General features: G+C 47.5%; 1 long non-coding RNA gene across 1 annotated transcript in view; it reads left to right on the top strand.

Annotated features, from left to right (window-relative positions):
• Positions 1-1,150: 1,150 nt before the first annotated feature.
• The window catches only part of LOC309619671, a 38,377-nt gene continuing 18,690 nt past the window's right edge, over positions 1,151-20,837 (top strand). Inside the window, exons 1-2 of the long non-coding RNA XR_014239138.1 lie at positions 1,151-14,944; positions 15,254-15,953. This is a non-coding gene — a long non-coding RNA (uncharacterized lncRNA). The remainder of the gene's footprint in view (positions 14,945-15,253; positions 15,954-20,837) is intronic.

Raw genomic sequence — 20,837 nt, forward strand, 5'->3', positions numbered from 1 at the left:
GGATCTCCCCGCTGGGCTGGCCCTTGCTCCCCGGTTCACTGCGAGCCTGCTGATTACTTGATGCTGGGAGGCTGCCACCAACGCCAGTGTCCTGGGGGTTCTGGGGTCATAGATCCTGGGTGGGCCTGGGAAGGTGGGCGCCAGAGCAGAGCAGCTCTGTGTAAGCAAATTTGGCCTCTCAGTTTTACCCAGGGCCAGCCTTGGCTGACGCTCAGCAAAACATCAGTGATGAAGGGACGACTCAGCTCAGCCCAGACAACCCAAGAAAGAGCCCAAGGAAGAACAGCCCAAGAAAAATATCCATAGGGAGTGTGAGCAGGTTAGACCCACGGTCCCAGAGATTATGTGTGTGTATATATACATAGATGTTATTTATATCTACGAAATATGTATGAGATATGAGATACAGGTATATACATATATATGAGATTTTGTGTGTTGTGTTTGTGTATGAGCTTCAGCTAATCTACATTCAACACCTGCCAATAAATGTGGTCTTTTGGCTAAAGCCCTTTAATTTGGAAATTAAGTCATACGTGTAACTTGTAAGTTAAATTGGACCCAAGAGTGAATTGGATCTGCATTGAAGAGAAACCAGAAATCTAATAGGTTCTGGAGTACCCTGAGTTTGCTACATCACAGTAACAACAGTGGCAGACATTTGTTGGGTTCTTACTGCAGACCAAGCTCTGTTCTAAGTGCTTCACTCTACCAACCTCTTCCTTCAGAATCCTGGCAAGCACATACTATTTGTGCCCAGAAAAATGAGGCACAAAAAGATGATGTGACTTGCCTGAGATCCCACAGCTAGTAATGGAGGAGTCTTGAGTTTGAATTCGTAACCACCATTCGGTACCAAAATGGCCCCTGACCTCGCATGGCCATGTTGGAGGTTGCCTATGGGTTCTGGAGCTCCACCAAGTCCCTGTTATCCAGGGAAGTCTTGAACGAGATCTGACCCTTGGGAGAAGCCCCAAGACAAACCAGTCTCTGTGGAGCAAATGGAGTGAGGAGTACCATTGGTGGCACCCCACCATGAGTCTTGGATACCTTGTTCTTTTCTCTCTTTCCCATCCTTCCTACCGAATCCTTCCTGCCTTGTCTGTCATTCAGCTAATCGATTCCAGCTCAGCCAATGCAGAGAAGGAGACCCGACTACCCTAGGTCACAGCTCAACTTTGTCTTTAGGTCAGCAGTGGCAAGAATGGGGCAGCATCCATCCTGAAGGACTCTATCAAAGTGCACTCTTTGTCTTAGTCTGTTCGGGTGTCTATAACAAAATACCACCGACTGGGTGGCTTATAAATGGCAGAAATTTCTTGCTCACAGTTCTGGAGGCTGGAAGTCCAAGGTCATGGTGCCAGCATGTTGGGTGAGGGCCCTCTTCCAGGTCACAGACTTCCTGTTGTGTCTTCACATGGCAGAAGGAGCAAGGGAGCTCCCTGGGGTCTCTTATAAGGGCACTAATCCCACTCATGAGGGCTCCACCCTCAGGACCTAATCACCTCCTACTAAACCCCACCTACTAATACTATCAGCTTTAGGGGTTAGAATTTCAACATATGAATGTGGGGTGGACTCAAACGTTCAGACCATAGCACTCCATCTTCACTCTGCCCCCTGACTCGGACCCCAGCCTGCAGCCTACGTAGGTGGATTGTATCGTGTCTGCCCTTATCTTGGCAATATGGCCATGTGGTTGCTTTTGTACATTGGCCTTTTTGGCCCCAGCACACAGGAAATGAGTATAATTGAAGCTATAATGTGAATTTGTCAGGAACACAGAACACACTCTACTGCACGTGCTCACTCTGACAGACGCTGTCTATCTAATTAGAGGGCTTTAATTATTAAAGCTCCCAACCACTTAGAGCGGCACGTCACCAAATCACCACGCACATGTGCCTGAACAGCATAGGATTAGGATGAAGCGGGCTCACATCTGTTACTGTGGATCTCAAATTTGTTTGATCATGTCTCATCTCAGTCACAAAGTCCCAACGGTCCTTTCCAGGCCTGGTCCTGCAGACAAGAGCTCTGAATTGGCTCAGGTCCTGGATTCTGGTCCTGCCTCTGCAGCTGACTCTTGGGGTCTTTGGTCAGTTCTTTTTTCTTCTCGGTGCCTCCGTAGACCCACCTGTACTGTGTGGCTACAAATATTTGCTTAGGATCATTTTAGCAGCTGTGAAGTGTCCTGGGATCTTTGAATGAAAGACGCTCTATTAAAGCTTATGAGCCAAGTGACGACTCTGGCCCCATCCGCACAGCAGAGCTCTGCAGGAGACAGACTGGGCCCATTCATCCTTCATACAGGCCTAACTTTATCCCAAAGCCTCACTGTTGGCCAGGGCTGCAGGGCTCGTCAGAGAACGGAGTGGTCCTTGCACTTTCAAAGTGCCCTCTATTTAGTAGGGTTGCTTTTTTTCTTTTTCTTTTTCTGTTTTTTTTAACCATTGCATATTAGTAAAGGTAAAACAACTATCCAAGAAAAAGGACAATCATGAAAGAAGGAGGCCCTCCTCAAGGGAGATCTGTTGATTAGGGCATTAAAAAGGTCAAGGAGGTCATTTTGCCTGGAGTTGGAATTTATACTATTAGCACATTGGACACTCCTGCATAAATATCAGAGTGCCATTTTTGCATGTATTTTTGCAGACTTGTGTGTGTTGGTTCAGGGTGTCCACTGTGCAGGAGAGCAGAGCTGAGAATGAATAGTAGGGTATGTGCAGGGCCAGCCAGGCTTACGTGTGAGTAGTTTTGCTTCTCCAACATGGCTTCCCTGTTGCAACCCATAACCCTGCATCTGTCTTGGGGCGTTAGCCTTAGAGCTCGCATCTGCAGCCTGCCTGAATCTCAGGACCCTCTCTCTACCTCCCCACCCCCCTTTCCTCCAGGAACTTTACTGAAAGAACAGTAGGTCTCTGCTTGCTCCCTCCTCAGTCCATTTGGTCTTCTTCATCTTTGAACTCATCACCAGCCCCAGAAGCCAGGTGTCCCATCAAGATATCATCCCCGGCTGTGGACGTCTAAGAAATGTGGCACTCCCTTGGGAGTCTCCACTCCCTGTGTCATCAGCAGGAAACTTCGCAGATGCTCAGGCACCGTGGTCTCTAGTATCACCCCTTTTCTGGGTGTGCAGAGCATAACTCCCCTTTGCTCTCATAGAATAATGCAAACATCTAGGCAGGCGTACCAAGGCCTCACACTCCACGGTCTGTGTCTTCCCGTTTGACTCCAACTCCCCTCCCTCACCTCTTTGCTCCTCAAGCCCGGCCACACTGTTCTCCTTTCTGTTCTTCAGACTCTTCCAGGTTCATTCCCACTTTGCACTTCTGCTGGCCCCCGTCTCTAGGACACTCTGCCCACCCAAACTGGCGTGTCGGCTCCTTCTTAGCATTCAGATCTTGCTTAAATGTCAATTCTCAGAGGTTAATTCCTTGGGGATCTTGTCTAGAATAGTCCTTCCCACTCAGTCACTTACATATTGTACAGCTTGTCTTCAGATTTTGGGAACCACTGACAATTACTGATGCCGTGTATGAGCTGACACATCTATTTCTCTGTCCCTCCAGCACCAGAATAGAGACTCCATGAGCAGGGACCTAGTCTGGCACCCTCAGTGCTGTATCCTCAACACTATGTAATGTATCTGGCACTTGGTAGACTCTCTATACAAACACCTGTTAAATTAATCAATGAATGAACAAACTAGAAATCTTTGTTATGGATTCCAAAAGGTTACTTCATCTCTCAAACCTAACGGTGTCAGGCACTGTCACTGGAAGTCCCATCTGGACCCCCTGGAAGGCCACGGTGCTGGACCGCGGCTGGTCTGCAGCATCCCAGCCACTGGGAAGCGGAGGGCTTGCCTGTGGCTAGTAGACCATGATATTTGGGGTGAGGCAAAAATCAGCCTCCAAAACTCATCAGGGAGTCCTACTGGGCCACGACTAGTTGGAGGATAGGCGAGCAGGAAGATCTTGGTATGAAGCATAGAATATAAGGTGGGGAAACCAGCCCAGAGAGAGAGCCTGGAGGGACTCCCAGATCCACAGGAACACGTGTCCTTGGTTGAAGGCCCCTGTAGTTTGGGGTGAGCTGGTGAAGGAGCAGTTAGAGTAACTTGGTTCAGTCCCACAGTGACCAACAACCGTTCTCCCAAAGGCGCGAGCTGCCCCCGCTGCTCCTCAATCTGCCCTGAGGACCTGATGCCACGTCCTGGCCGAGGGCTCTAGGCGGGGCGGGGAGTATTCATTGCTGACTAAGCCTTTCGTGCTGCAGAATAGAGGATGGATTCAGAGGAGGGGCAGTTCTCATAAACGATCACCAAGGAGGTTCCTGAGCTGTTCGGAAAAGAACTGGCAACGACAGAAAGGAGGAAGAGAAGGAGATGCACGCAACAGGAATTACTGATTCGGAACTGAAAAAAATACGAATTAGATCAGATTAGATGGACGGAATGGGGAAGACGGAAGATGCCATGAGGCCTGGGAAATCTAAGCTTGTTCGTCTGCACAGAGGCTGTCAGATGCATAAGAACAGCGAGGCCGGGGCAGGGTGAGGAAGGTAGTGCACTTGATCTCGGGACAGGCTGAATTTGACAAGCTCATAAGCCCTCCAGAGAGAGGTTTTTTCCATAAACAGATAGAAATATAGGCCTAGAGCATAAGAGAATGGAAGAAATTGTTATTATTTTGAGTAAAATGAGGCTCTAAAAGGAATCAAGAATTTTAGTGGAAGGAGAAGGCACCGGGAGGACATTTTTTTGGTTTTATTTATTTATTTTTATTTTTTAATTTTTAAAATTTTATTATTATTATTTTGTATTTTGGCCGCGCCACGAGGCATGTGGGATGGTTCCCCGACCAGGGATCGAACCCTGGCCTCCACAGTGAAAGCGTGGAATCCTAACCACTAGGCAACCAGGAAACACCCCGGGAGGACATTTTCAACTTGAATAAAACTAATACTGATTAAGGTAAAGCTTGAAGCTGGTGGACAGTTTCTTATTCAAATGGAGGGGCTGGTTTAATTTTTGAAATGGATCATGAGGTTTCAGAAATCAGCTTTGCTTCGAAAAGAGAACCCAGGAGTATCTTTAGAGGGGCAGAGACCCACGGATGACGACCCCGAAGGGCCAAATCAGGAGAGTACAGTTCCTCCTAATAAAAAGTTCCTCCTAATAAAAAGGGGACGACGGGTCCTGCTCAATGCAGCTGTCCCCACCACGACCCCTGGAGAAGGTCACTTTGCGCACGCAATTCTGACAACATCATGCTCAAAAAAATCACGTTATTAACACTAAACATGAAAGCAAAACCAAATTGTGTTCTCTTCTTGCCCCCAAGTAAAGAAAACCAAAGCGTCAGAGATGAAAACAAGACAATACACAAAGATCAGAAAACAGATCAAACCCTGGAGAACACATGCAAAACCAAAAAATTAATTACTAACTGTGCGAGGTAGAATGTAGAACAAAAGGAGTCCTAAAAGACCCCCTGCTCCCCCAAAAAAGAACCAAATATAACTTAAAATTGTGAGGAAAGATAGTCACATTTCATAAGCCAATGTTACAGCAATGAGAGAATATTCATGATGTAGCCTTGGGCCCTGCTTGCTGAGTTCTTGTAACAAGCTCTGGGCCAGGGCTAAAAATAGCAAGGAACACGAATAGTCAGGAGTTAGGGATGAGGCTACCAGCCAGCGCCGGTAACAAGGAGAAGGTCACGTGCGGTGAGGCCGATGGAGAGCAGGGCAGTTCTTGGCCAAGAACAGGAGGGGAAGCCTCTCAGGTCAGCCCCCAAGGCTACAGCAGAGAGCAGCATTCACGGCCTTCGGTGGCTGGGCTTCTGCTGCGGCTTCTGCCACGAATCCCGCCCCACAGGTCACCTCCAGCTTCCCCTGGAAATGGGCATCTTCCTCTTAAAATACCGTGTGGCCAGAGAGTGGACTCTAATATCTCTTGAGGGTCTTGGAGGGCCTCCAGGCAGTGTGGACCAGGAAATAGGAGGGGGTTTGGTGGTCAAATGAACCTGAGACACCCTGTGTCTAAAACCTCCTTTGCATTCACATGCTCATGAGCATATTCAAGGCTCTGAGAAGTTCTGCTGTTAAAAAACCCAGTTTAATTAACCCCCAAAACACGCCGAAAAGCTAGAGATCTACAAAACATGCTTTATCTTCGCTGCCTTATGCTTATTATTCTGAACAACAAGAACACTAATATTCATGGCCACCAAATTTGATTTGGCCCATCTGATTGGCTGTGTCCATCCCCTCTCACTGTCATGTGTTTCCGCTTTAAAGCTGCCTGTTAAATTTGAAGGGCACAACTGTCTCCAAGGAGCTTATCTGAGTAGGGATGTATCCCGGCTGGAAATTCTGAGCATCCCCCCGGGAAACTGCGGTACTAATTACCAATGTATTTGTAGAACATCCTGTGTTACAAAGCACTTTGACAGAAATCTGATTACTTATGATCTCTCACTGTAATACAGTGACGGCATGTGGGAAGCTGAGCTGATTCCCTTCTAGGAGTGCAGCAAAACAAGTCTGGTTTGCGGAGGAGTTAAATCAGAAAGCTGAAGATTTAGGGTAACTATATCCCCACTTTCTACCGCAGCTTCCACCGGTCAAGACTACACTCACGGCTGCCTCAGAGGTTCCTCCCCCACTGATCCCTTGTCAAGTTTAACCTCTAATTACTTGACAAGGATGCTGGCTGAACAGGTAACTTTATATTGGAAAACCTGAGACTCATATTATTTTTCAGTTCCTTGCTGAGTTATCTGATAATGATACTGTTGCCAACAGGATCAAGTCCAAGTACCTTAGCTTCTCCTCACATTTGACAGCGACCCGGCTTTCCAACTTCATCTCCAATCACTTTCCCACCCCATGCACTGCGTTCCCGCTCCCCCCAACCACCAGCCACTTCCTGAATAGGCCTTGCTTCCTCCAAACCCTGCATCTCAACACACTCACTCTGTGTTCTGTTCCTGGCTGTCCTTTCCTTTCTCCGCCCGCAAAACCTTGCCAGCCCCAAGGCAGAGCTAGTCACTCCTTCCTCTGGGTCCCCCAGTCCTCTTAGTTCTAGATAGCACCGATCCTTTTGGAATTGTTTGTGTGTCTTCTGGAGCTTCTGGAAAGCAGGGCCTATGTTTCATCCATCATGGCATGCCCTGGGCCTCGTGCAGTGCCTAATGGCACATAGACGATGCTTAAGAGACTTTCACTGAATGGATGACTCAGTTAGGCACTGTCTTTGACAGAAGAATCTCTGGGTTTGTGTTGAGATAAAAAAGAGTACCAGGGCTTCCCTGGTGGCGCAGTGGTTGAGAATCTGCCTGCTAATGCGGGGGACACGGGTTCGAGCCCTGGTCTGGGAAGATCCCACATGTCGTGGAGCAACTGGGCCCATGAGCCACAACTACTGAGCCTGCGCATCTGGAGCCTGTGCTCCACAACGAGAGGCCCGTGCACCGCGATGAAGAGTGGGCCCCGCTCGCCGCAACTAGAGAAAGCCCTCGCACAGAAACGAAGACCCAACACAGCCAAAAATAAAAAAAAATTTTTAAAAAGCGTACCCATCACCAATCACCAGCAGTTAATGGAGAGTGGCAAGAGGGAGGCGCCAGAGCTGGCACTGGCCTCACTAAGTGAGGGAAGGGACAGGCCTGGGCCCAGTGGGTGCTTATCACCATCTCTGGGGAAAGAGGCATATACGAGATTTTTAAAAGATGCTTTTCAAAAAGAGAATGGATTAAACGAGGATGAGAAACAGTGGCCCAGGACTGCATTCAAAGTGAGCCACGCTGAATAAGAAAGGGAGGAAGAGACAGGGCAAAGGACCGTCCCCTGGCCCCCTGCGAGGGTAAAGGGGGATCCTCCTGCACTGCGAGGGACTCCTTGACTCCGAGACCTCCCGGCTGGGGGTCAGGCTGGGCAAACTCCCCATCTTCGGCCTCCCTGGCATAGATAAGGCTTGTGCTCAGCTTCTCCTGGAGGGGAAGGAAAACTCATAAATTATTTGTTACCAGTTTTTCCCTTACTTTTATGATGTTTCCTCTTCATAGTTAACCTTCGATTATTTGATTAAGATCACTAAGAAGAGCTTAGTTCGTTCTAAGCTCAGTCCACCCTTGTTATCTTTCCTCAGAATCCCTGAACTCAAAGGGACTTAAACCAAACATCCGGACATTTAGCTCAGCAGTGCCAACAGCCTCTAGTGACTCCAGGCAAGTAGGAAAGATGCCCAGCAAACAGGGCAAGTAGTAGAGGTTGCACCTATTTTCTTTCTGAGATTATCCATATGAGGGAGTCAGAACTAGTCGTTAAATTATGTTTGTTTATAGAAGTCACTTTACCTTTCTGAGCCTAAAAGTCACAGACTATTGCAACTAAAAGGGACTTTGGAGTTTACTTAGTTCTTCCCATTTCATTTCACAAGATGGAAAGGGACAGTGGGAGAAGCGGAATTCAAACTTTCTAACAGACTTAGTAGAATTCTATAGCTCTTTTCCTCTAGAGAACTTAGATGCAGTTTAAAGTGCTTTTAAATGACCACCATGTCCTGATTTATTCCTCCAGAAGCAGGACAGCAAATATGAGGGTGGGGACTGAAGTGAGAAAAACACGCTGAATCAATGGACACGAAAAGAAGAGTGATTAAGAAGAGGCTGCCTGAACTTATTCGGATTAATTCCACTCTAAAGAAATCCTCGAATAGAGGAAACACCATAAGATACTGATGAAATAAAGGAAAATACTGAGTTATCCACTCCTTCTTAAAATGTATTAATGAACCGATCCAGTGAGAAGTTTACATGTCTTAACTGTGAATTCAATAAACATCACTGAGCATCTGCTCTGTACTAAGTCCATGGGGATTAGGGTAAAAGTAAGGATGTACATATGAATAATGAGAAGAGCAAACATTTATGGAGGGCTACCATGTTGCAGGCGCCGGGCTAAGAACTAGCTCATTTAACCTTAATCCTAAGTATGACTGTTTGCCCATTTTACAGGTAAGGAAACTGAAACTTAGGACAGGGAAATAACTTGCCTGAGGTCCCAGAGCTGGCAGGTGGCGGCGCTGAGTTTCTGACTCAGGTCAGCCAGAGCTCCTAACCATTACACTCTAGTGACTCCCAGGAGAAAGATCCCCGGAGCTTGTAGTCGGACGAGTGGGGCGACTCGGGAACAAAGAGTCCATAATGATAGGGCCTCCCACTGGGAAAGGGGATAGTTAAGGAAGAGTCACAAGGAAGATAATACTAGAGCAGGAGCTTAAAGAATGAAGGAAGAGACGTCCATTTGGAGAGAAGTGGGGAAAGTTTGCTTTAGGGACTGTGCCACGATAAACAGAAGCATCACACCTGGAGCCAAGGAAGAACCAAATGGTGCTAGGGTCACACCAACCATACCCCAGGGGCTCCGCTTTGGGCCTAAAACTAGATTCAGAAAGAAAACACTCTTGTTGCAATCAGCACGAGGAGTAAGACCTGCAGCCCACTGGTGGAAACTGCTCGTGGCCGTCAGCGCTCAGTCTCCTTGCAGCTTGGTCCGCTGTGGCCTCCTCAGGCAGCGAGCCGGACACCGCTCTGGGGTAGACTAGCCTGGGGGCTGTGGAGGGTGAGGGCGCAGCGACACAGAGCTGCCAAGAACCGGGCAAGTCACTGAACACAGCGTCAAGTCAGTGCACCTCCTCCAGGATGGTCACCCTTCCCATAGCCCACGGCTTTATTCAGCCTCAGTGCCTGCAGATGAGCAAAGCGTGGCCGTGGACAGATCTGGAAGAAAGATGAGAGATGTAACAAAGGAAAAGCAGGGTCCCACAGGTGCTATTGATGCCCAAGGCATTGCTTTGTGCTTTCTTAAAATCATGGCTAACACATGGACACTAGTCAACTGAGCAGTCCCAGGGCCCCTGGTAATATTCGCTCACTTCTCTTTAGAGAGACATTCCTTTTCTCTCTCGAAAACTAGATTTTTTCTTTTTCCATTTTCTGCCCTTAACCGTCTCTAATGCTCCCTTTCCTTTCTCTCAGTTTCTTCCATCAGCCTCTGGTGGACTCGCCCCAAGGCCCGCAGCTCCAGGCCCAGACTTTTGCTTGGAAGGGCAGCACGCCGCTGTGGTCACGGGCCACCTCAATCTGAATTCGCTTGGAGAGCTGGACCAATGCAGAGCCCTGGGCCCCGCTCCAGACCCACTGACACAGTCCTGCTGAGCTGGGAGCTGCATTTTCCACAGCGCTTCCAGCTCACTTTTTGCTTGCTAAAGTTTGAAAATCACTGCCCTGGGGACCCAGACCCTGGAAACTTTCAGATCTCCGATCTTTTCCTCCATCTCTCCTATGGAACCTTCTTTGGTAAATGGAGATGCTGAGAAGGTACAGAGCAGTCCAGGGCTTAGCCTTTCCCCGTTGTCTTGTGTTAACTCATCTGCCTCCTCTGCTAGACTGTGAGTCTCTAGGATGGACAGCAGGTTCTACTCAGCTCTCCAACCCTGGGTGGTGCACGGGTCACCGTGGACGCTCCACTACTGTTTGTGGAATGAATAAATTGTTGATGTAGCAAACCCTTCTCTCTTTTCTCTTATCCCTTCCTCCTCTCCTTTCTCTTGGGGGCCCCCCTGGCCTTGGGCACAAAACGCAAATGTTTTAAGAGATGGTTAATATTTAAAGGGACAGAGTCAGGCATAGGCCAGGCAACGGCTGCTTGCTCAACTGACAAACAAATCCACCTTCCTCCGTTCTTTCCTAAGCCAACAGGAAGCAGCCAGGAGACGGTCACTCACCCAGCCAGGGCCCAGACCCGCCATCCTCCCCTCCCACACAGCAATTTCACAATGTTGCTGAAACCTGGGGCTATAAATAGGCTTTATTAAGAAGCCACGTTGGGGACTGAGCAGGCCGGATGGGTGACCCCTATTTGCTGCCCCTTCCAACAAGTGGAGAAAAAAATTTTAAAGTGTCACTTAGAAGAACCCAAGCCTGGGCAAAGTATTCTACCTTCACTTTGGAGTTCTGTCTGCTCCCCCAGGTTCTGACTGCATTTTAGGGTCTCTGACACATTCTGCTTATCATTGACCAATATGAAACTTTGTCCTGCTGATAATAATGAAGATAATGATAACGAAAGAATTTTTTAGTAGATCTTCCTCCCCCCGCTCCATTCCTATGGCCCCTATACTTGTCTTGTCTCTGATCTCTTGTGCGTGGACCATTGTCGTGTTTCCCATACCGATTCATGTCCTCCCTCACTCCAGTCTACAAGATCAATTCTCCTACACACTCACTTTTTTCATGGTTTTTCCCTGTTCAGAATTTTTCAGACTCTTCCCATTATATGTAACAGTGGCCTACAGTGTTTTAAATGCATACCCTTATTCTTAACGTATATATCAATGTGCTACTATGGATTCATATAAAATATTAGGAAAGCTTACTTTCATTGTTAATCTTTGGCAAACATAAATATAAATAGCAGCTCTAATATTTTCTCCCTGTACTCCAATGGATCGTTTTGGACACCACTGACAATGGCTGAGATTGAATCATTATGTTGGGTCATCAGAGCCTTCTAAGACCTAGTTCCAGGTCATTCATTCATTCACTCAACATTTCTTAGTGACTAATATGGCCAGGCATGGGGCTAGGCTCAGGGGATAATAAGTAGTTACAGCCCCAATAGATCAGGAGCTTACAGGTGAGTGGAGAAGATAAACCCATAAATAAATAACTCTTGGAGAAACTTATGTATCGTCAGAGATGTTTGCACAAAACCTTAAGGGAGAATAGAGAAAAGAAATAACTTTGCCTGCGAGAGTCAGGAAAGGCTTCGCGAGGACTATGTGAGTTGGGTCTTGAAGGATGAGTAGGAGTTCACCAAATCACAAAAAAGAAAAAGGGCCTTCTAGGCACAGAGCATAGCATAGGCAAAAGGCACAAAGGTAATAAAAGAATATGGTACATTTGAGAAGGGACAAGTAGTTCACAGAGGCCGGTGGAGTACATGGGGAGTGACAGAGGATGAGGATTAGAAAGGAAGGCTGAGGTCAAATCATGGAGGACCTTGTCTGCCATACCAATAAGTTTGGATTTTATCCTGAAGTTAGTGGGAGTCATGGGATGTTTTGACAAACTACATTCTCCTCTAAATGTGTTTTTACCTGTTTTCCCCAGAGGAATGGCAGAATATGGGAAATATGAAGCAGAAAGAATAAAATCAGCAGTTCCTCAGGGCAGCTCTGGCACACCTTCCCTCCCCTGAATGTGCCACCATAGATGTCTGTCCCTTCTCAGGGTGTCTATGAAGCTGGTGGCCTGGGCTACTTGGGAGGTCCTACAGCAAGGGCCACAGCCGCCGGACAGCAGGATGCGCCCCTCCCCAAAGTCTAAAGGCAAGTTCAAGAATGTCCAGTGTTAGGATGGAAGCTAACGAGGACTCACACTCCTCGTCCGGGATTAATGGTTATTGGGAAGGCTTCGTGATGAGATTCGGACATGTCTCTCGTACACTCTCAGGAGTTGATCAACCCAAACTTTAGTAAAAACCAAAGTCTTGGAATATAACACAATGACAGATGCATGTAGCGTAAATGAAACTGAAATTGGAGAGTAAGAATTTTTTATTTCTTTGTCTCCCCAGTTTTCTGGGTGGCAGACACTACCATCTACCTTCTCTCTTTATTACACTCTTACTAAGAAACTGATGTTTATACAGTGTTCCCAGATAAGCTTTCCTCTGTTAGGGTCATTAGTATGTCCAATTCCTCTCCTAAGAAGCTTTACCATAAAAATCTCCTTAGAAGAGTTTTCATTCATTTAATCAACCTGCATTGTGGGCCGAATGGTCGCCATGCACTGTCCTTGGCTAGGTTTTTATGTCTAAAGTATTTTCCTTCATTTGTGAAAATGACACAGATGGCCACCTTCTCTACAATGGGTCCTTTGGGTTGTTTTTCCCAGGAGGATGTTAGACTTACCCTGAGCCATCCACAATTTCCCTCCTGTGACCGGGGCCAGGCCATTGATACATACGTTAAGATCCTTGGTCCATGTTTGAGGTGGTCTGGGTTCAAAGACTAGAACTTTCCTCTGCAGAATAGAGCTTTACTCTATGCAGTGCTGGAACAGTAGTGTGGAGTTTTAGCCCTATGCACTAACAGAATGAAATAATCATTCAGAGGGAAAACATTGCATCCAATTAGAAATGATAGAGCTCTTTATCTAAACTGAGAAAAGACTTCTCAAGATCACAACAATGCAATGACAAACATGAAGCGTAGCCCTGCAGGGATGTGGCCATTGGGGCAGCTGACACCCTGGGAAACAGCAGGATGTAGCAGACAATGGGCTGGCCCAGAGTCAAGAGACTACTGTGCTGGTCTCAGCTCTGAACACCGGCCATCTTCCTGGAAAGCTCCCACCCTTTCTGGCTGACACAGTCCTGTCAAAAGAAGGTACGAGGCGGTTGCTATCTAAGAACCTGGTCCTAAAGTGTTGTGTTTATTTCATCGTATTTCCACACAGTACCAACAAAAGCAAGATTTATTAGGTCAGCACTGCCTCCTGCATGCTTATATCTGAATCTGGCTGCTTTCATTATTCTAGTCTAGATCATGGCACTGATCTGCCACTTCTCTTGGGAAATCCTTTGGAAGGGAAGAGAATGAAACAAACACCCTTTTCTCTCTGCTATTTTCATCCGGGCTTCATTCTGAGGCTCTTCTAATATCTTCAAACAACGAGTGAGGACAAGGAAAGAAAAAAGGGACATACCAGGGGAAGCAGGGACATGACTCTTCATCAGAGACAGAAAGAACCAGAAACCACTGCCCCACACAATCATGAAGGTTGACGCTAGTGTCTTGAGTACTGCATTTCAATATTCCCCTCTTCGTAGTGATAGTGACAAAGCCAGCTTACCGCATTAGGGCATTATGGGAGAAATAATGACACAACTTAAAAAACCACTGCAACAAAGTACTGTTTGTGTGCTAACTGTCACAGGTAACATGAGCTGCTTCTTACATGGGCAGTAGTGGTCCCCAAATAAAGGTCTTAACCCACTCTTCCTACAGGAGTTATGCCCGGGCAGCACTGGCTAAGAAGGCAGGGTGGTCTGCCCCAGGTCTCATCAATATGGGGACCCAGTGAAGCTCTGAAGCCAAGTTGAGGCTGAAGGCTGGCCTCCGATTTAAGATGACTAAGAAAGTCAGCGTGGGGCTTCCCTGGTGGCGCAGTGGTTAAGAATCCGCCTGCCAATGCAGGGGACGCAGGTTCAAGCCCTGGTCCGGGAAGATCCCACATGCTGCAGAGCAACTAAGCCCGTGCACCACAGCTGCTGAGCCTGCGCTCTAGAGCCGCGAGCCACAACTACTGAGCCCATGTGCCACAACTACTGAAGCCCGTGCACCTAGAGCCCGTGCTCTGCAACAAGAGAAGCCACCACAATGAGAAGCCCACGCACCACAACGAAGAGTAGCCCCCGCGGGCTTCCCTGGTGGCGCAGTGGTTGAGAATCTGCCTGCTAATGCAGGGCACACGGGTTCGAGCCCTGGTCTGGGAAGATCCCACATGCCACGGAGCAGCTGGGCCCGTGAGCCACAACTACTGAGCCTGCGCGTCTGGAGCCTGTGCCCCGCAACGGGAGGGGCCGCGATAGTGAAAGGCCCGCGCACCGCGATGAAGAGCGGTCCCCGCACCGCGATGAAGAGTGGCCCCCACTTGCCGCAACTAGAGAAAGCCCTCGCACGAACCGAAGACCCAGCACAGCCAAAAATAAAATAAATAAATAAACTTTAAAAAAAAAAAAAAAAAAGAGTAGCCCCCGCTCGCTGCAACTAGAGAAAGCCTGCACGCAGCAACAAAGACCCAACACAGCCAAAAATAAATAAATAAAATAAATAAATTTAAAAAAGAAAAGAGGGGCTTCCCTGGTGGCGCAGTGGTTGAGAATCTGCCTGCTAATGCAGGGGACACGGGTTTGAGCCCTGGCCTGGGAGGATCCCACATGCCACGGAGCAACTAGGCCCGTGAGCCACAACTGCTGAGCCTGCGCGTCTGGAGCCTGTGCCCCGCAACAAGAGAGGCCGCGATAATGAGAGGCCCGCGCACAGCGATGAAGAGTGGCCCCTGCTTGCCGCAACTAGAGAAAGCCCTAGCACAGAAACGAAGACCCAACACAGCAATCAATCAATCAATAAATAAATAAATCTTTTAAAAGAAAAGAAAAGAAAAGAAGTCAGCATGGATGCTGTAGTCTAGACAGTAAGCTCTGTAAATGGCAAGACAGTCTAGGAACTCTTGAACGAGATGGCCCATGGGCTGGGGTTCAAGCTGTTTCACTAATAGGGACCCAAGTTAGAAAATACCATGGGTATGTATATTTATTTATCACAGACTATCCATATACTATTTATTTATTAACACTTATTTATATTTAGATTTATCACAACCACTGGAGGGCTGACCCTACTTCCAGCCCTCTCCTGCGGTTTTTCTCGAGCAGAGGTTGGCAAACTAGGGCTTTTTTGTGCAGGCCAGGAGCTGAGAATAATTTTTACATTTTTAAAGGTTGTTAAAAACACACACACACACACACAAAGAAGAATATGCAACCTTATGTGATACACAAAGCCAGAAATAATTTACTACCTGGTCCTTTGCAGAAAAGCTTGCCCACCCCTGGTCTCGAGGCCTTATTGGTCTGTCGTGCATAACATGATTTATGGCTGTTCTTTCATTTCATCCTTACGGCGACCCTGTGAAGTAGGTAGGGCAGCTGTTATCATGTCCATTTTACTGGCAGCCTGGAACAGAAGCCTGGAACAGTTACATAACTACTCCAAGGTCACGGTCACGGTGGTGAGGCCAGTTCTCCTCGTTTTCCATCCAGGACTCTTATCAGGAGATCAGAGAGAATCACTGACCTAGCTCATCTTCACAGTAGGGGGTGTGGGGAAGGGTTGAATTGCATCCAAATTGGTTTGAGAGTACCGGCTCTGTCCACCCTTTCTTAGCAGGCAGCTCATTGGGGGAAAATATCATGAAGACTCTTTGGAAATTCTAGGAATGTTTAACTAGCCTCGTTATAGATTTTGGCAGGTCAGGCAGCAGAAGCGCACCGTCCCCTGCAGCCGATGGCTCAGCTCAGAGCTGACAGAGGTCCTGCAGTAGGACGCCTGCCTTCCCCTTCTGCTTTCCCTTCTCGTTCACTCGCTCCCCTCTGCGTCCCGAGCGCACGCTGAGCGGAGCAGCTGGAGGGATGAATGCCCACATTGTCCCCCCAGCCTGTCAGCGGCCACAGACCCGTGCAGCTGCTGTGAGGCCCGCGTCCCCGGTGTAAACAGCCGGCCCGCCTGAGTAGTGGCTTGTTCTCTTTGCTGTTCCTGGGCCAGATCTCCCCGACGCTGGGACCCTCCTCCCCTCCCTCCCCTGCTCTGCTGCCCCGGGGCTGAAGAGGGGCTTTGTGCCCTTAACTCAGACCTTAATCCCCTTGAACGCTACCAAGGTAGAGACCCGAAATAAAGACACACATGGGATGGGTCTCTGAGTCACCCACAGGCAGGAGGGGCTGGGGGCTGCCTGTCCGTCGGGGACGATTTCAGAAGTTAGGATACAAATGGTCGGAGGCTGGACCTGGTGACTTTTCAGGGCTCTTCTGCCCTTACGAGTCCTCAAACATCTTTCTGCCGGCCTGCTGTGGAGTGACAGGGCGCACTCTTAGAGACAGGCTGCTAAGAGGCAAATCTGTGCAGTCATTACCAACTCAGTCATTTGGGTCATTTAGTAATTGAGTCCATACTAGGCGGAGACCTGGCTTCTCAGGAGGGGAGACAGAGAGGGGACAAGGATGAAGACCGGCAGGAGTGGGACCCCGCTGACAAAGTAGAGCCTGAGAACCCTCGGGACGCACACGAAGCCTAAAGGCAGGGGGTCAAGGTCAGGGAGGGGGGCCACAGCACTGAGGGGCCGGCAGGGGGAAGGTCTGGCTCTCCTTACATCTGCCTCTGATGTGTCCTTTGTCCCAGTTCCTGTTTTCACAGTGACTCAAACCTACGGTAAGTCTCCCCCTGCGCCCTCATACAAGTCACCGTCTTCCCAGCTCACCCCAGCGCTGCCCGCCCTCCCTCCATCACTGTCACAGGGGTCCTCGGACACCTCCTCGTTGCAAATCTGCACGTCTCATCAGAAAGAGCACGTTGATCTTTAGCTCTTTTTGCAGGACTTGTCCCTGCCTTGTATTTCTCACGGCCCTTCTTTCTTTGGACCTTGAATTATAGTTTTCAGAGCCCTGTCCTACTTCTGTCGTTAGACTGAGAGCCACTTGAGGGAGGGACTCTGTCTGACTCAGCAGCACCAACACGGTCCCTTGCCCCTAGGAGACATGCAATAAATGTAGAGCCACCGCAGAATTTCCTCATGATTCTTCCGGCCGGATGCTAAGAAAAACTTTTAAAGCCTTAGGTAAGGGCCAGCTAGGGGATTGAAGGTCGCTCTAAATCTACAAGAGATACGTTCTAGTTCAGAACTTTTTTTTTTTTTTTAATTAATGTTCTTCAGGACACTAGGTTGCATCAGACACTAACAGACATTTCCAAACTCCTGAGCAATCCACCCGTCCCAGACTCCTGCCAGCGTAAACACTGCAGCCATGGGGGAGAAGAGCGAGCCTTCTTTTTCTTTCAAAGTCATTCACTTGTAAAGATCAGTTACGACTGACAGAAGACAATCCTTATAAAGGCGCCCCCAATGCTTTAGGTCCGAAATCACTTTCTCAGTCTTGTTTTTTGGAGGTCCCTGAGTCTACCTGCCAAGAGGAAACCTGTTATGTCTGCTTATTTGCTGAATCACTGCTGATTTAACTCAGCAAATAGCAACAAAGAGCTGTTTTAATGAGATTTGAAAGTTCAGCGGTGAAAATTGGAAATCATAGCACATCAAACTACCCAACCACCTGAAAATATTGTACTGAAATGTTCTTGTCACTCCAAGAATTCTGTTTCTGGTATATATACACCAAATCTTCTTTATCCATTCATCCATTGATGGATACTTAGCTTGTTTCCTTATCTTGTCTATTGTAAATAATGCTGCAATGAACATGAGAGAGCAGATATCTCTATGAGATCCTGTTTACATTTTCTTTGGATATATACCCAGAAGTGGGATTGCTGGATCGTATGGTAGTTCAATTTTTAATTTTTTGAGGAAGCGCCATACTATTTTCCATAATGGCTACACTGGTTTACATAGAAAGTACCTCTTGATTCCCAACTAAATTAGATTAAGATATGAGCGCTCCACCCTTCTTCTCATACCCTTCTCATTTTCTGACAGCTGGAATTTGTTTTTACACTGTCAAGGTTGATCATATGACATTTTTTCCCTATAACCAAATTTAAGTCTTCTGTGTTCTATTAGTCTGATTGTCAAGGTGGGAAACCAATAAACTTTATTTTAATATAACCTGAAATCGTTAATACATCAAATCAGTTCTTTCCATAAACATTGAGGCAGGAGCTGAGCTAGGATTATACTATGGGCCCAATGTCAGGAAGCATGTGCTGTGCCCTCAGGTTAAATGGATTCCATTCATTACCCTTCCGTGGTAATGTCCACCATGCCACCGTTTTATGGGGCTTACTGACAGGCAGGCTTCACTTTGGTTGAGCAGAAAGAAGAGTTGGGCTGGGAGGCTCTCCAGTATCAAAAGCTGGGGGGTCTGGAAGCCCTAATTCTCAGGAAGATGTCAACAACTGTAGAAAAGGGAGCTCTGATTTTTGCCTGGAATTTGGCTGCAAAGGCTCCAAACTCAGGGGTGGGTGAGGAGAGCGTGGGGTGCCACCGACGGCCAGTGCATCTGCAGACAACTGGAATTATCTCCTCTGTATCCTCACCCCTCTATCCCCACCACCATTCTGGAAAATGGCTTCCGGGATCTGATTATCCATCAGCGGGCTTTTATTCTCTTTACTTCTTCTGAAAATGTGTTGGGGTCTCTTCTCCACTGTCTCCTTCAATTATCTTGAGTTTTATTCCCATGTTTTTATTTTACTGAGGTCTCTGGAAAGAGGAGAAAACCACAGTCATATGTATATTTTATTTCACTCTTGATTATAACATAGCTCAGCTTTATTATAAAGAAAAATTTCCAACAATCCAGAAAAAATATATATAAAAAGCAAAGGAAAACTCCATAAAATCCTACAACTTGGAAGTAACCCCAGTTAGCACCTTGATGAAAATCCTTCCGGAATCTACCAGCTTTTCCTGCTCTGTGTGGAATTTCCAGAGGGAATTCGCCTGTACTTTTATCTCTGAGCCTTTACTCCTCCGGGACCGGTTAAGCCAAAGGTGGGAACAAATAGAGGGGAATGCTCACTACTTTTTCAGGTTGCAACCACAATCCAGGGCTTTACTGAAAAAGGAAGCAGTCCAGGTAGGCAAATTTTTACCAAGGGTTGTTTCTTCTTCCTCTTACTTTTCCTGCTTCTGACTTTCAGAGCATCTTATGGTGGAAACCTTGCGTTCTTTAAGCATTCTTTGCATTTCTTTGCAGAGACAGGCTTTCTAGAGCAGATTCTTCTGGATTCTTCTTTCTCTGGCTTGGAGTGTGGGCATATGAAAAATCAGATTTATTGGTTTATGAAATTCACATTTCACAGTTGGATCAGCCGTCCTGAGTTTTCTTGTGATCTGAAACAAACAACAACGACAAAAAAAACAAAAAACCATTGCCCATCTCATCTCCTCTTGCTAGAACAGGCCTCCTCTCTGAAGGTACAGGTCCTGGGGTGGAAGGGAGAGGGCTTGGGAATAGCGATCCCCCGCATCTTCCTTTCTTCCCCTTTTCCTATTTTGCCAGAGCTGTGTTAGCTTGCTTGCTCGTGCTGAACAGGAATTAGAAAGAGGCAAGCTGGGCTCTTCTCCAGTGGATTGCTGCACCAGTCAGAGTTAGCAGGAACTAACTTTGCCTTCTGCTGTGTGGGGTGGCCCCCAGGGTCAGAGACGAGAGAGCTCCCCAAGGGCGTGGGCCTGGCAGACTCAGCTCCGCCGTTGCTCTCCTGAGGGGTCCACGCAGGCGCCCACAGGAAGCATCAGATGGCCCCGTGCTTCTCTGGGCCATCATTGGTCAACATGCTGAGTCTGGCCTTTACTCTTGACATGGCCCCAAGTCCTGGCAGAGAAGAGGCTGCAGAGTGGGACAGATCTTCATCTCTCGGCCACACACAGGCTTAAAGGGACAAAAAAACCATCACATTCCTTGTCTGAGGAGGACTTTGGAATCTGCTTTAAGTGTTCATTCTTTTTTCCTTCACCCCTTTGTGAGACATTTTAGACAATCTCTGCCGCCAGGATGCTGAGGTGCCCGGGCAGTGAGATGCAGAGGGCAGGACGCTGCCTCAGGGTGACAGCTTGGGAAATGGCCTCTGTGAGGCCAGGCTTTGTTTTCTTGCAAACATTTGATGACTGTCATAGGGATCCAGAGGCAGAAATGGCCCACCTTCTTTGACACACAGATAGTATTCTTTGAGACTTTAATCAAATCACAATTTGTTTTGAGCCCTAGTCCTTGTGGAGATGGACCATTTTATGGTTATTTTGGAAGTGAATTCCTGTATAAGAAACATGCCTATTCAGAATTTTTTCTAAATTAGGTAGCCTGACAATGAACCCTTGCCAACATTTTTCTTTTTTTTGGCAATTCATCAAGTGATTGAACTGAGAGATCAAATATGGAAAGAAGAACACAAAAATAAAAATCACTTTACCTACCTCCCCACACCCAGGAAAGAACTGGTAATAAAACAAGCGACCCTGGAGAAC

This window comes from Balaenoptera borealis (genome assembly GCF_965194805.1).
Source record: "Balaenoptera borealis genome assembly, chromosome: 21".
Lineage (NCBI taxonomy): Eukaryota > Metazoa > Chordata > Mammalia > Artiodactyla > Balaenopteridae > Balaenoptera > Balaenoptera borealis.